Consider the following 12,792-nt stretch of genomic DNA (forward strand, 5'->3'; position numbering starts at 1 on the left):
TTCAAAACTGTTGATCTCATGTTTTCTTGCTCTTACTGAGAAGTGAGAAACATCCATAAAAGAGTAAGCTACATTTTTAATTTGCAGGGTATAAGGTGGAATAACATTCAAAGCATAATACTCACTACTCACTTCTCTTGAGTACTTTTACATGGGCTACTTTTTACTCCTACTTTGAGTAGTAATTAGTACTTTTACTCTACTTGCACTAAATTTTTTGACAAGTAACAGTACTTTTACTTGAGTATGCTTTTTCAGTACTCTTTCCACCACTGTATCGAAGTTACTATGATGCTGAGCACGTCTTGAATGCTTTCATTCATGTTTCACTGTATATCCTATGTTTTTATTAATAATTTGGGTGCATTTTATTGTTAATTTTGTGTTTTTCAAAAAAAATGACTTGAATGAATTTTGAGTCTGCATTAATCATTCATAGCTGTTGAAATAACCATTGTATTAGTTAGGACATACATTAGGTTAAACTACTGCATGTCCACCAGCAGAAAAATAAATAAATATAAAAATTACGAACACATAACTAGCCTATTGATCCACGAACGTTGCAATTACTATAACTGGCAAACTGTGCACGCATGTCACAAAATTATTTCGATTGAAAGTCAGCACATGTAAACACCAGATCGGTTTAGATAATGTCTCATGTAAACTGTCCACCGGTTCTTTCAATCTGAATGATTTTAATCAGAATGACATAAAAGTGTGAATTAAACGGGGCTACTGTTTGTTCGTTGGCCAGAGGAGATATGGCCCCCTGACTGAGCCTGGTTTCTCCCAAGGTTTTTTTCTCCATCCTACCACCTGATGGAGTTTTGGTTCATTGCCTCTGTCGCATTTGGCTTTTGGCTTGCTTAGTTGGACACAATATATTTAACTATATTACTGATCTGCCCTGCATTGACACTATATGAGAATTTAACTGAGCCGGATGACATCACTGTTTCTCCAGAGCGGCTGTACAGCCGAATCAAATTCTGTTGCATTATTTTCCTGTTACCACTGTGAAGCTGCTTTGAAACAATCTGCATTGTAAAAAGCGCTATATAAATAGGTGACTTGACTTAACTTCATGGGGTTGTGATTTGTGGTAGTGTGTATGGGATTGTACCTTCTGGAGAGAGCATCTGCCTTACTGTTTTTACTGCCTGGATGGTAGGAGACTGTCAAGTGGAAGTGAAGAACAAAGACTAACAAGCTTGTCTAGGATTCAGTCTCTTTGCACTCTTGATGTATTCAAGGGTCTTGTGGTCAGTGATTACTTGAAATGGATGAGTGGTCCCTTCTAGCCAGTGCCTCAGTTTCTTGAAAAAGGTAATGTTTGTAGTGTGTATGGAAGTAAAATAATGCCAAATGTTTTTGAAACAAAAAAGCTTGTTGAATTTCACTACTTGAAAAAAATATTCATTACATTAACCATGCTTGCATTTTAATGCATTATATTTTGAGGGCTTGCAATTCAACATAATTGTATATTTAAGATGTGAATATTTCAATTCAAAATATTTCACACACCTTTTCATGGTAACACTTTATAATAACGTTCAGTTGTAAGTCATTTATAAGTGGTTAGTTAATGATGAACTAATCATTTACAAAACATTCATAAATCATTATCAAGGGATATGCTAACATTTTATGTATGTTTTGTAAATTCCGTCATTTACATGATTTAAAAAGTCATTTACAAGTGATTAGTAAATGATTAACTAATCATTTACGAAACATGACGATGCGTTCATAAATGATTAATAAGTGAAATGTTAATTATTTTACATATGTTTTGTAGATTCAGTTATAAGTAATTTACAATTGATTAGTTGATGAACTAATAATTTACAAAACATGACTAAAAACATAATTAATAATTTATGTTACATTTTTGGTATGTTTTGTAGATTCAGTTTTACAAGCAATTATTTACAAGTTATTAGATAATGATTAACGAATCATTTACAAATCATGACTATACGATCATAAATGATTATTAAGTAATATGCTAACAAAAATAGCATATCATAAAATAATCAAACAGATCCTTAGTAAATGGTTATTAAGTTACTAGTTAATATATTATTAATCACTGAAATGTCATAGTACCATTATCTCAATAATCAATTGTTAATCATGAACAAATGAAGATCAAACCATTAGTAAATGATGAGTATATAACTTATTGATGCATCGTTAAAGTTGTAAACTGGTCTGTTAAAACCAAACATGTTCTCACTCCTATTCGTCACATATTGACGCTTGGTCTTGGTCAGTTCATATTTCTCATTCAAATGATACACAAGACTCTTTAGCATGACGCAATCGGTCACAAGACACACGAGAGCCAATAGCATTTTACAATCAAAGCTGACGTAATGACGCAATTGGTCAGGAGACATACGACAGCCAATGCTGTCAAAGCAATGCTGACGTAACGTTTCTTCTGCTTTTGGGGATTTACTTCTCACAAACTAATTGTTTGGCCTCTGGACACTTGGAATATTTGTACTTTTTGAATAAATTGTGTCTGCAGTCGTATCTGCCTGTTATCCTGTGTTTTATAATACGCAAACGGGTAGGTTTAGTGAAGGGGATGGGTTACATGTTCAAAACGTGTCTGAATACCATAAATAAAAAATAAAATAAATGTAAAATTATGCTGGGAACTGACCAAGCGTCAATATGTGACGAATTGGAGTTAAATGCTTACAGTAATCAGATGATTTACCTATTTACACATTTATATTGCAACAGGTGAGGAATAGCAGAATGGAATTTTCACATGTAACTCAGGGGATGTTTATTTATTTGACAAATAGTAATTTATTCTTTAAAAAAAATTGCTTTAGCATAATTGCATTTTTGTGGGTTTGAAAAAACCAGCTTACAACTTTAACGATGCATCAATAAATTATATACTCATCATTTACTAATGGTTTGATCATCATTTGTTCATGATTAACAATTGATTATTGAGATAATGGTACGTTGACATTTCAGTGATTAATAATATATTAACTAGTAACTTAATAACCATTCACTAAGAATCTACAGTATTTGATTATTTTATGATATGCTATTTTTTTTAAAGATAACTTACGGCAGATTTGTAAATCGTTAGCATATTACTTAATCATTTCTGATCGTATAGTCATGATTTGTTTATCATTATCTAATAACTTGTAAATAATTTATAACTGAATCTACAAAACATACAAAAAATTTAACATAATTTATTAAACATTTATGAAATGCATAGTCATGTTTTGTAAATTATTAGTTCATCATTAACTAATCAATTGTAAATTACTTATAACTGAATCTACAAAACATACGTAAAATAATTAACATTTCCCTTATTAATCATTTATGAACGCATAGTCATGTTTCGTGAATGATTAGTTAATCATTTACTAATCACTTGCAAATGACTTGTAATGGAATTTACAAAACATACATAAAATGTTAGCATATCACTTGATAATGATTTATGAATGTCTTGTAAATGATTAGTTAACCACTTATAAATGACCAACTGAACGTTATTATAAAGTGTTACCAATACAACCTATAATATTCGACAGGCAATTTTTTAGTCCATTTTATTTCGCTTTACAAATTCAGTGGTTCAAATTCGACCGATAAATTCAACAGTTCACATCCGGGAACTACAAGAATAGCAGTACATTATCGAGCATAAACTCCATCTGCTGTTAGTCGACCTCACCAGTAGGTGGTGCAAGCGGCTGTTGACGAAGACCAGAGCAACGGGTGGAGAGAGTCATTAATTCATTAAATTGATTTACAGAAATGGAGCAAGCGATTAAAAAAAAGCCTAAATTAAATCTGTTCATCATAAAAAGGTGATCAAGTCACTTCAGAACATTTGGACTAAACCACTTAATTCATAACGTTTAGTTTTCCGATAACTTTATTAACTTTTTGAATCGTTAAAGTTTTAATAGTGTAGGTTGTCTATGGAGTCTATGTCTATGCATTCCGAAGATGAATGAAAGTCTTACGGGTTTAGAACGACATGAGTGTGAGTAATTAATGACAGAATTTTCATTTTTGGGTGAACTATCCCTTTAATATAAAGAATAGGAGTAAGTTGAGTAGTATAGTTAAAATGTGCAGAATGATAGTGGAGGCCGACTTAAAGGGTGATTAGGAAGGGCTATTTAGTCCTTTTCGATGTCACTCACCCATTGTGTACTGCTTCCCTCAGGCCAGATATTTAAACTCCATTTGTGTAAATCAAATAGAGAATTCATTTATACCTGCTGCAATCATGTTTTAAATGACTTATTATAAAATATGTTATTTTGTGTGGTGTGTTGCTGTATGTGAATGTATACTGCTGTCTACTTAAAAAATTGCCTTTCAAGGACAATAGAGTAAAGGTGTCTGCCATCTTTCTTTTTAATAAAGAAAAAACCTACAGCTGCTGGTGAAGTGGATGAAGCCAGAGCCTTTTAATTGATATTACTCCTGGCAGGCACTGATTTCTGAGAGACGTGCAGAGACGTGTAACGTTCATACTGTTGTTTTTTGGATCTAGTCTAGTTCAGTGTTTGATGGCTGACCCTATGGCCTTCAACATTTGATCCCATTCACTTACATTGTTTGTGCCTCAGTAAACAAGATATTTGTTTGTAAAGATTATAAAAAATTTTTTTTAAATGACATTGCTACAATTGCTGTTGAATTAAGATGTTTATCTTTTTACACAAAAATATTTTTTTTTTGCAATACTACATATTCTTGCACTAGCTATATCACACGTCATCTCATCACACATCACAAATAACATTTATTTTGAATTTTTTTCCTTGAATCGGGTTTTATTTTATTTCAGAAGGCAATGATAACATCAGCAAACAAAAAATAAACAATACAATAAAATAACAAAAGAAAGATGCAAATTAAATAAACTGCTTAAAATTTTCCAGGTAAAGTATGCCTAAAAGCAGTATTCAAGTATGAAATGGAATAATCACATGAAAAAATACAACTGCATATTCTTCACTGTATGACGTACTCCACTGATTCTTATATTAGGCTAGTAGGCTAATGCAGATGTTTACATTCACTTAAGACAAATCCACCTGTTTATGTGAAACTTGTGTGTTTTTGACACTTTAAAATAAATGCAATAAGATGTTAACGATTCCGTTTAGTACACTCGCTGTGACAGCTGGCTTCTGTGCATGCGCTTTAGGTGTGTGCGCTCGTAAAACCATTTTAAACTGGCAAGGCGCCTCTCTTACACAGTTCGGAAGCAGTTGAAATTGCAATAAAAAAAGAGTAAATTGTGAACTAATAATTTGTAGAGATTTGCCAGAAGAAGCTAGCCTGACAAGCCAGACCCACATCAAGATGTTGGGTCTGGGAACACACCATTGGCAAGGCTCAATCCGAGGGGCGGGATAAACGGTTGTCGTTCAAATTCCCTCTGCACGCAATAGGATAACATAACATCCAACCAGAGCAACGAAGAAGGTGAAGTGGAGCCAGTTGATAGATTAAACTTTTGCCATATCCGGTCGGCAAAACTCCGAACACATCTTCCTTTTTTAAGACTTCAGTGCCGTTCTTTGTTTTTTTTTAAAAAAAAACGTAACTTCAAGTCTTCCAGAGTCGCGGCCTAAGCCGATTCGAAAAGACCGCTGTTCGCCAGCTTCTTTGTTTATAAGTAGCACGTGGAACCGCAGCAATTCTGCCGTCATTATGTTAAGCAGCGACCGAATCTATACACGATGTGATTGGCCTGACTAGAGTTTCCAGCTCGCAAGCCAATGGAGAGTTGCTAGACGCCCTGGCTGCAAATTATATTTGCTGCCGTTATGGGTGCATCTAGATTTCTAGGCTAAGAAGAAGCAGCCATGATGAACAGCTGATTTGTACAGAGGCACCTGATGACCAAACTTCATTGGATTTCGTGAACAGAAAAATCAAGTAAGCCCATAGCGGTTTGTGTTCAGATTGCGTGTTTTAGCAAACCGTACCAAAAAATGAGATCGAACCGTACCCAGACCACCTCCCGAGATGGTCTCGGTTCGGTTTGCTTTAACCCCTAGGAGTCTGAGCTGTTTTGGGGCCCTTTAGAAGTTTTGACATGCTCTGACATTTGTGTTTGTTTCAGTTGCTTATAAACATATTAATGGCAAAAGTGTAATTACACTGCATTCAGCACACACTTATTATCTATATCTACAGTGGTTTCACCCTCTGGCTCTTAATGTATTGTGTTTCCTTCTGGAGCATCAGTGAATGTTTGAACCTTTTTTAGTAGTTGTGTTTGAGTCCCTCAATTGTCCTCAGTGTAAAAAGATGGATCTTAAAAGCATACAGTCATTGCTGGAGAGGGTTCAAATATGAAAAAGAGGCTGGAAAACTGAAGAATGTGCAGGACCTGGAGGATTTTTCTGAAGAACATTGGGCAGTTTAAAGGTCCCGTTTTTCCAGTTTTTTTGAAGCTTTGATTGTGTTTACAGTTTGCAATATAACGTGTTCATGTTTTGCGTGTAAAAAAACACAGTATTTTTCACACAATTTACTTATCTGTATACCGCTCTTTTCACTGTCCTAAAAACGGCTTGAAAGATTTCCCTGTTCTATGAAGTCCCTCCTTCAGAAATACGTAACGAGTTCTGATTGTGCCAGCGGTTCCCGTGTTGTGATTCGACAGCAGCTTAGCGCACGTTGCCCGGAAAGGTCACGCCTCTTACCATAACGGGAAGATGCATTATCTCAAACTACAGCGTCCCTGGCCAAAGAAAGGTGATTTGACTCCGGGATGAAAATAACAGCGTCTCGACGACATGGCGACAAACACACTCTACAAACGCAACCTAACGCAACACTACCTCTTCTCCACGTGGGAGAGCTACAAGACCACGCCCCCTTTTTTGCATATTCTTGTGGGCGGAGGTTAGTCAACAAACTGTTCTACTGATGTCATTAAAGCAGGATGTACAGGGATGTAGTCCAAACCGGCCGTTCGCTGTAGGCTTTGAAAGGGAACTTCTGCTAAATAAAATATCTTGCTTGGAATTGAACTTTGAGCTTTATAATTTTACAGGTATTATTTATTCTCTAACAGCAACATTACACTCTAACTAAAGTTTGAAAAATGGGATCACGAAGAACAGGACCTTTTAACTGCTCAGGACAAAAAAGGGACTCATGAACAACCATCACAAAACAAAAAAACGTGGATCATCCAGGGAACGACACACAGCACTGAGAATCAATGGTTCATAAACTTTTTATCAGGGTTATTTTAATAAATTCAGCTTTTATGTAAAATATCTTATTCAGGACAATACTAAATAAAAAATAACATGCATTTTGTATGATCCCTCTTATTTAGTTAAAATAATTCCCATTTTCACAGATTCTGCAAGCGGTTCACATACTTTTTCATGCCACTGTATATATATAAATGTAAATCCTGAATATATAGTTATAACTCAGAAAATATAAATGTAAATCTGAATATGTAGTTATAAGTAAGAATATATATTTATAAATCCTGAATATACAAATTCCGATTATTGGTTGCCATGCTTGGCCTTCACGTCAATTCACTTTCACTGTTTATTATTATATATTCTGACTTATAACTATATATTCGGGATTTACATTTGTATATTCAGACTTATAACCAGTGTTGGGAGTAATGCGTTACAAAAGTAATGCATTACAGTAACATATTACTTTTTGCTGTAACGCAGTAGGGTAAGGCATTACTAATACATTTTCAGTAATATTTTACTCAGTACATGTTCAGTAACGCTGGCATTACTACACGCTTATAGCCCAAAATTTAATTGTAAAAAAAAAATAAAGTAAGAAAGAAAAAACAGCAAGACCGCGAGACATTAACGAATGAAAAAAAAGTATGTTATTACCTGTTCGTGTTCAGTCAATAGCCGCTTGTGGTGTCCAAGCCGCGAGGCATGATTTTCGGCCTCTGTGCTCACGCTGGCCAGTGGAAAAGTGGCTTAAGAAGGCTTTAAGGCTATGTCGTTTCAAAGAATAGCACAAAGCCGGCGCGCGCCGTCAGCGGAGGCTCGCGCTGCCGGAGCCAAACGAAAGTAAACAAGGCTTAATGGATGAAGATGGCAAAACAGTAACGTTAGGCTACATAAGAGATAAGGACAAGATTAAGAACGTAATAGTCAGTTAATTCAAATGCAGTTAAATGCAACCTTTGTCTTAAACCGAAAGAATTATCAACGTCTCAAAATAGCACTAGCGATTAAAAAATCCATCTCTTGCACTTTATGCATGACGTTTTTTTGTTGTGAACCTCTTGAATTTAAAGAGAATAAAATAATGACAACAATAAGAAAAGAAAAAAGGTGCATCTTGTCATGGCATTAGAGTTTATATAGAGTTCTGTTGTGTCTAATATGAATAGACCCAAGCTATTTACAGACATTGCCAGATAATCACTTTACCTCTACCATAATTTGCGGTCTCTGCCTAAAGAGAAAGCTGAAAACTGATTTGTTATAGTTAAAAGAAAGAAACGGAAAAAGAGCAGTGCAAGCAACAGAGAAACAGATGAGACAATCAGGAAGAAAGACAATACGTTGTAAGGAAAGGAAAAGAGAATGATTAAAGGAACAAGAAATGGATTGGTATTGAACATTGGCCTCATGATGAGAAATTGAACTGTTGAGATCTCATCTCATTGGCTTTATCGTAGGGGTTGGCGAGGTCACATGGTCGCTGCTAAAAAAGTGGTGTGATAGCAAGAGCGTGAGTGGTGCCTAAGTACAGACATTATCTAACAGAACTCGCTCTACAGGCCAACACTGGAGACTGGCTATTATACTCATTCTTTACGGTAATTCCACAGCAGATCGAGTTGGATGCTGACCTCTGTGTTCTCTGAGGTTCACTTGTCTTTGGAGCAGAGAATGACATTACAGATTGGGGTTGATGTGATTTACCTTAGTGGGAAGAAGGTCCTGCACCGGTCGTTTGCTCTTTTGAAGTCTCACCACCACTGTTGAGACTGGCTCTCAGTTTTGGTGATATGCATAGTAGTAACATCTGGTTACATAATATTACTGCTGTAGCAAGCTGAACATGTTATATATGTATAGAAGATAGGGGTGTAGCAGTACACGTATTCGTACCAAACCGTTTCGGTACAGGGCTTTCGGTACGGTGCACACGTGTACCAAACGGTTCCGAAAGCAATCTTTAACAGTTAATAGTCGGGTTGTTTTAAAGATCCCATGGCAAGGCATTTTTCTATTATTTTATAATGTTTCCTGAGGTGTACTTATATTGTTAGTATGATGTTTACATCAAAAAATTTCATAATTTAGAAATAAAAGGCATTTTTTCTATACTGATGTTTGCCCTGTGGCTGAATGCCCTGTTTCAAGGGCATTGTATGCTGTGAGACTTCAGTGAAAACGCCCACTGTTGTGATTGGCTGACATCTTTGAATTTGAAATGAGTATTAGATGATGTTGCAGAGGGGACGTGGTTTAGCGAGGCACTGCACGCACTGCATGCATGAGAGGGAGAGACTGACTGGGCACTGGTGAACCACTGAGAGCTGGAGGAAGTTTTATTGTAACAGACTTCATTGTAATGCATCTTATAATTTGTTTTTGTGTACATTTTTGACATTTATGTGCATTTAAATAGGTTTTAGGTCTGTATTATCTGTGTAAATAAGTAGGGACTTTTATTTTGACGGGTGTTGCAGTCTGCGGAGCTATATGAAAAAAGAGGGAGTGCTCGTGAGAGCTCGCGGTTCATCATTCAGTGGGTTTAAGCAGATTTAAAGTTTACAGTTTGTTTAGCACCCCCCGAGAAGACAATAGGTGTGTATGTGCTTGTTTACTGTCATTTGAAATGAATGTTTGTGTATTTCGCTGTATTGTTATTGATAATGCTATGGAGAGAGAGTTTGTGTAAGAGGTGTTTATGCGCACTTCTTTGTTTTTTGTTCAGCTCTTACGGTGATTTTTGGAGATAAACGGTTTCAATAAACTCCTGAAACATCAGTAAAGTCTAGCCATCATTCGGACGGGGTCCGCTACATTTATTGTACTGAGTTGTTGAGAGCGCTGTGCTGTTAGCCCAAGCTTATTTGTATCTGAGAGTTCTGAATAAACCGTCCCAGTCACATCGACTCTGTCATTGCAGTGCGTTTTCTCTCACAAAATGCTTTCACCACAACTAACAGCAAACACGACATCGACATGAATACAGTAAGAGCCTCGCTGTGCTGCATAACAGCGTCATTCCTTATAACGGCAGTTTGGGCAAGTGTGCAGATACACTCGCGATATATGATTGACAGCTCCGGACATTATAAAAAGTTTTCTTTGATCGCTCTCTGTTGTTGAATCACTTTAAAAACGGATTTGTTTCATGCTACTAACAGAAACGATCGTTTAAGTCTCTGGCTTGATTCACTGATGCATTACGCTTAGGGCAATAAGACGGCGATCATTAAACAATCTAGAAAGAAAGAAGTGAATTTGAATGATTAGCTACACATCAGAGATCACTGATCACAGATCAGGCATTAATGAACACTGTTACTCACTGTTTGTCGTGGTGCTGTTGAATCCATATCGTAAACTCTGTTTGTAAAGCCTGTGCTGACATAAACTGAATCCATTTTCTCCAAGTGCTCTGGGCGGGCAAAGCAGAGGAAGGGGAGGTAACCTTTCCTGGTATGACGTCATACCAGGAAAATTCGAGATCAGCTCGTCTGAGCTCTCATTTTCTCAAAGGCAGAGAAAGACAGCCAGAACTCGGTTTACACCCAACAAAATTTCTAGCCACTTGGGGACCATATACAGGCTAGGGGAACTCATATTAATGTTAAAAAACCTCATAAAATGACATTTTCATGCCATGGGACCTTTAAGCGCGGAACATACTTCAATCCAAGTTCCCACACAAACATATTAAGTATTCAGTTTCCATCCATTTTATCACGAAATTCAAACAATAAATGCCGTTTTGACGCTCTTTAATGTGATGTGACTGATCACTGTATAGGCGCGTCAGTTCAAGCTGCGGCGCATGAGTGAACGCGATCATCTCTTCCTAAAGAACAAACATTAATTAATATCTTAAGGTGTTGAGGATACATTACAACTTACTGAAACGTATCATATGTTGTGTAATCGCTCAATCAGTGTTTCAATTGCGGAAACAGCTTGTAAACAATGTCGTAGCATTACATTTACCTCAGGTGTCATTCAGTGTCCACAGCTGTTAGTTCACTAGAGAGATTAACTCTTTCGCTAAATATATGCACTATATTAGCCTATATATATATTAATTATATTCTACTTAACCTGTTAGTGCTGTCTTGATTATTTTATGTATGTTTAAATAAATCTGTCATGAAAATGACAAACACTGAGTATAAATTATTACTTTTCTACAACGAATTGGACTAAAAACATAATTTTATAATTAGATTTAGAAGTTAATGCAAAAACTGCCTTATTTGAAGTTACATGTTAGCATACAATTTGTTATTTGCATGTTGATTATTATATCTAAAAATAAATAGCAACTGAATTTAGGCTAATAGTTTGGGCTCTGTCCTTTAATATTATAGTAATGTGCAAGTAAGGGCTCCCTATATAGTTTACAGCATTATCTTTAAGAAACGTTTAGTTATAATTGAATTCATTTAAGGACAGACACAATTTTTTCAGTAAACCGCTGTTTAATAAAGATAAATAAAAATAAATTTTGTAAAACTGCTGTACCAAACTCATACCGAACCGTGACTTCAAAACCGAGGTACGTACCGAACCGTCAGTTCCCTTTCTTTCAGTCACTACGACGTACGTTAGTGACTAACGAATGGGGGTTTCGCCTAGAAGCCAATTACCTTCGAGGTGTTTAACAGCGCCCAATGGCGTGCCAATGCCATGGCCATGCGGAATTTGCATGCGTAACTCCGCCCCACCGCGTGGGTATATAAGGAAGTACGCTGGCAACATCGCATTATGTTTCTGCTTTGGAGCCAAGAGAACCTCTTCACTCCTTCAAGCCTACAACTGAGTCTTTGTCAAGCCTTCGAGACGAGCAGCTTTCCAGAGGCGTTGGATTTACGGCGCGTTCCAGTGATCACATACTGCCTGCCTGCTGATCTGCGCAGTGGTCCGTCTGACAGCTGGTGTGTGGTCCCTGGGCGCTTCGGCGTCTCTGCGAAGCTTCCTCTCATAAAAGAGCTTACACGTGGCACGTCCTTTTCAGGATGTCTCGCCCGTGTACTTCTGGGTGTGGCCGGTCGCTGAATTCTTTTGATGGGCACGATCTCTGCTTGGTATGCTTGGGCGTTCAGCATGCTCAAGCAGCGTTCGTGGATGAGTCATGTTCCCACTGCGGCAAAATCCACCTTCGGCTGGTACCCTAGAGTTTCCCATATGCAGCCCACAGCGGGTCATATGTGTACTCTTAAGTCCTCCCCACGGGTAGGCATCATTGGCATTCCCTCACTGGGATATGCTTCCCAGTGTACCTTGGTAATCCTGTGATAAGTGGGAGTCCTACGGCCTTAAGTGGCGGGATCTCACACTTACGCAGGGCACTGGATGATAGCTGAGTGGCGCGGTTATACTGGAACCCCCATTCGTTAGTCACTAACGTACGTCGTAGTGACTGAACGAAAGGGAACGTCTCGGTTACGTATGTAACCCTCGTTCCCTGAGGAGGGAACGGAGACGTACGTTCCTCAGCCACGTCAGCTGTGCTGCTGGAACACGGAGT

The 12,792-nt window shown here is 37.2% G+C and overlaps 1 protein-coding gene across 1 annotated transcript in view; it reads left to right on the forward strand.

The window, feature by feature from the left end:
• gabra3 (gamma-aminobutyric acid type A receptor subunit alpha3) overlaps nucleotides 1-12,792 on the forward strand; it is a gene marked incomplete at both ends in the record, with an annotated part of 531,886 nt that overhangs the window by 451,149 nt on the left and 67,945 nt on the right. The window lies entirely within an intron of this gene.

Source organism: Gobio gobio (assembly GCF_949357685.1).
Source record: "Gobio gobio genome assembly, chromosome: 14".
Taxonomy (NCBI): Eukaryota; Metazoa; Chordata; class Actinopteri; order Cypriniformes; family Gobionidae; genus Gobio; species Gobio gobio.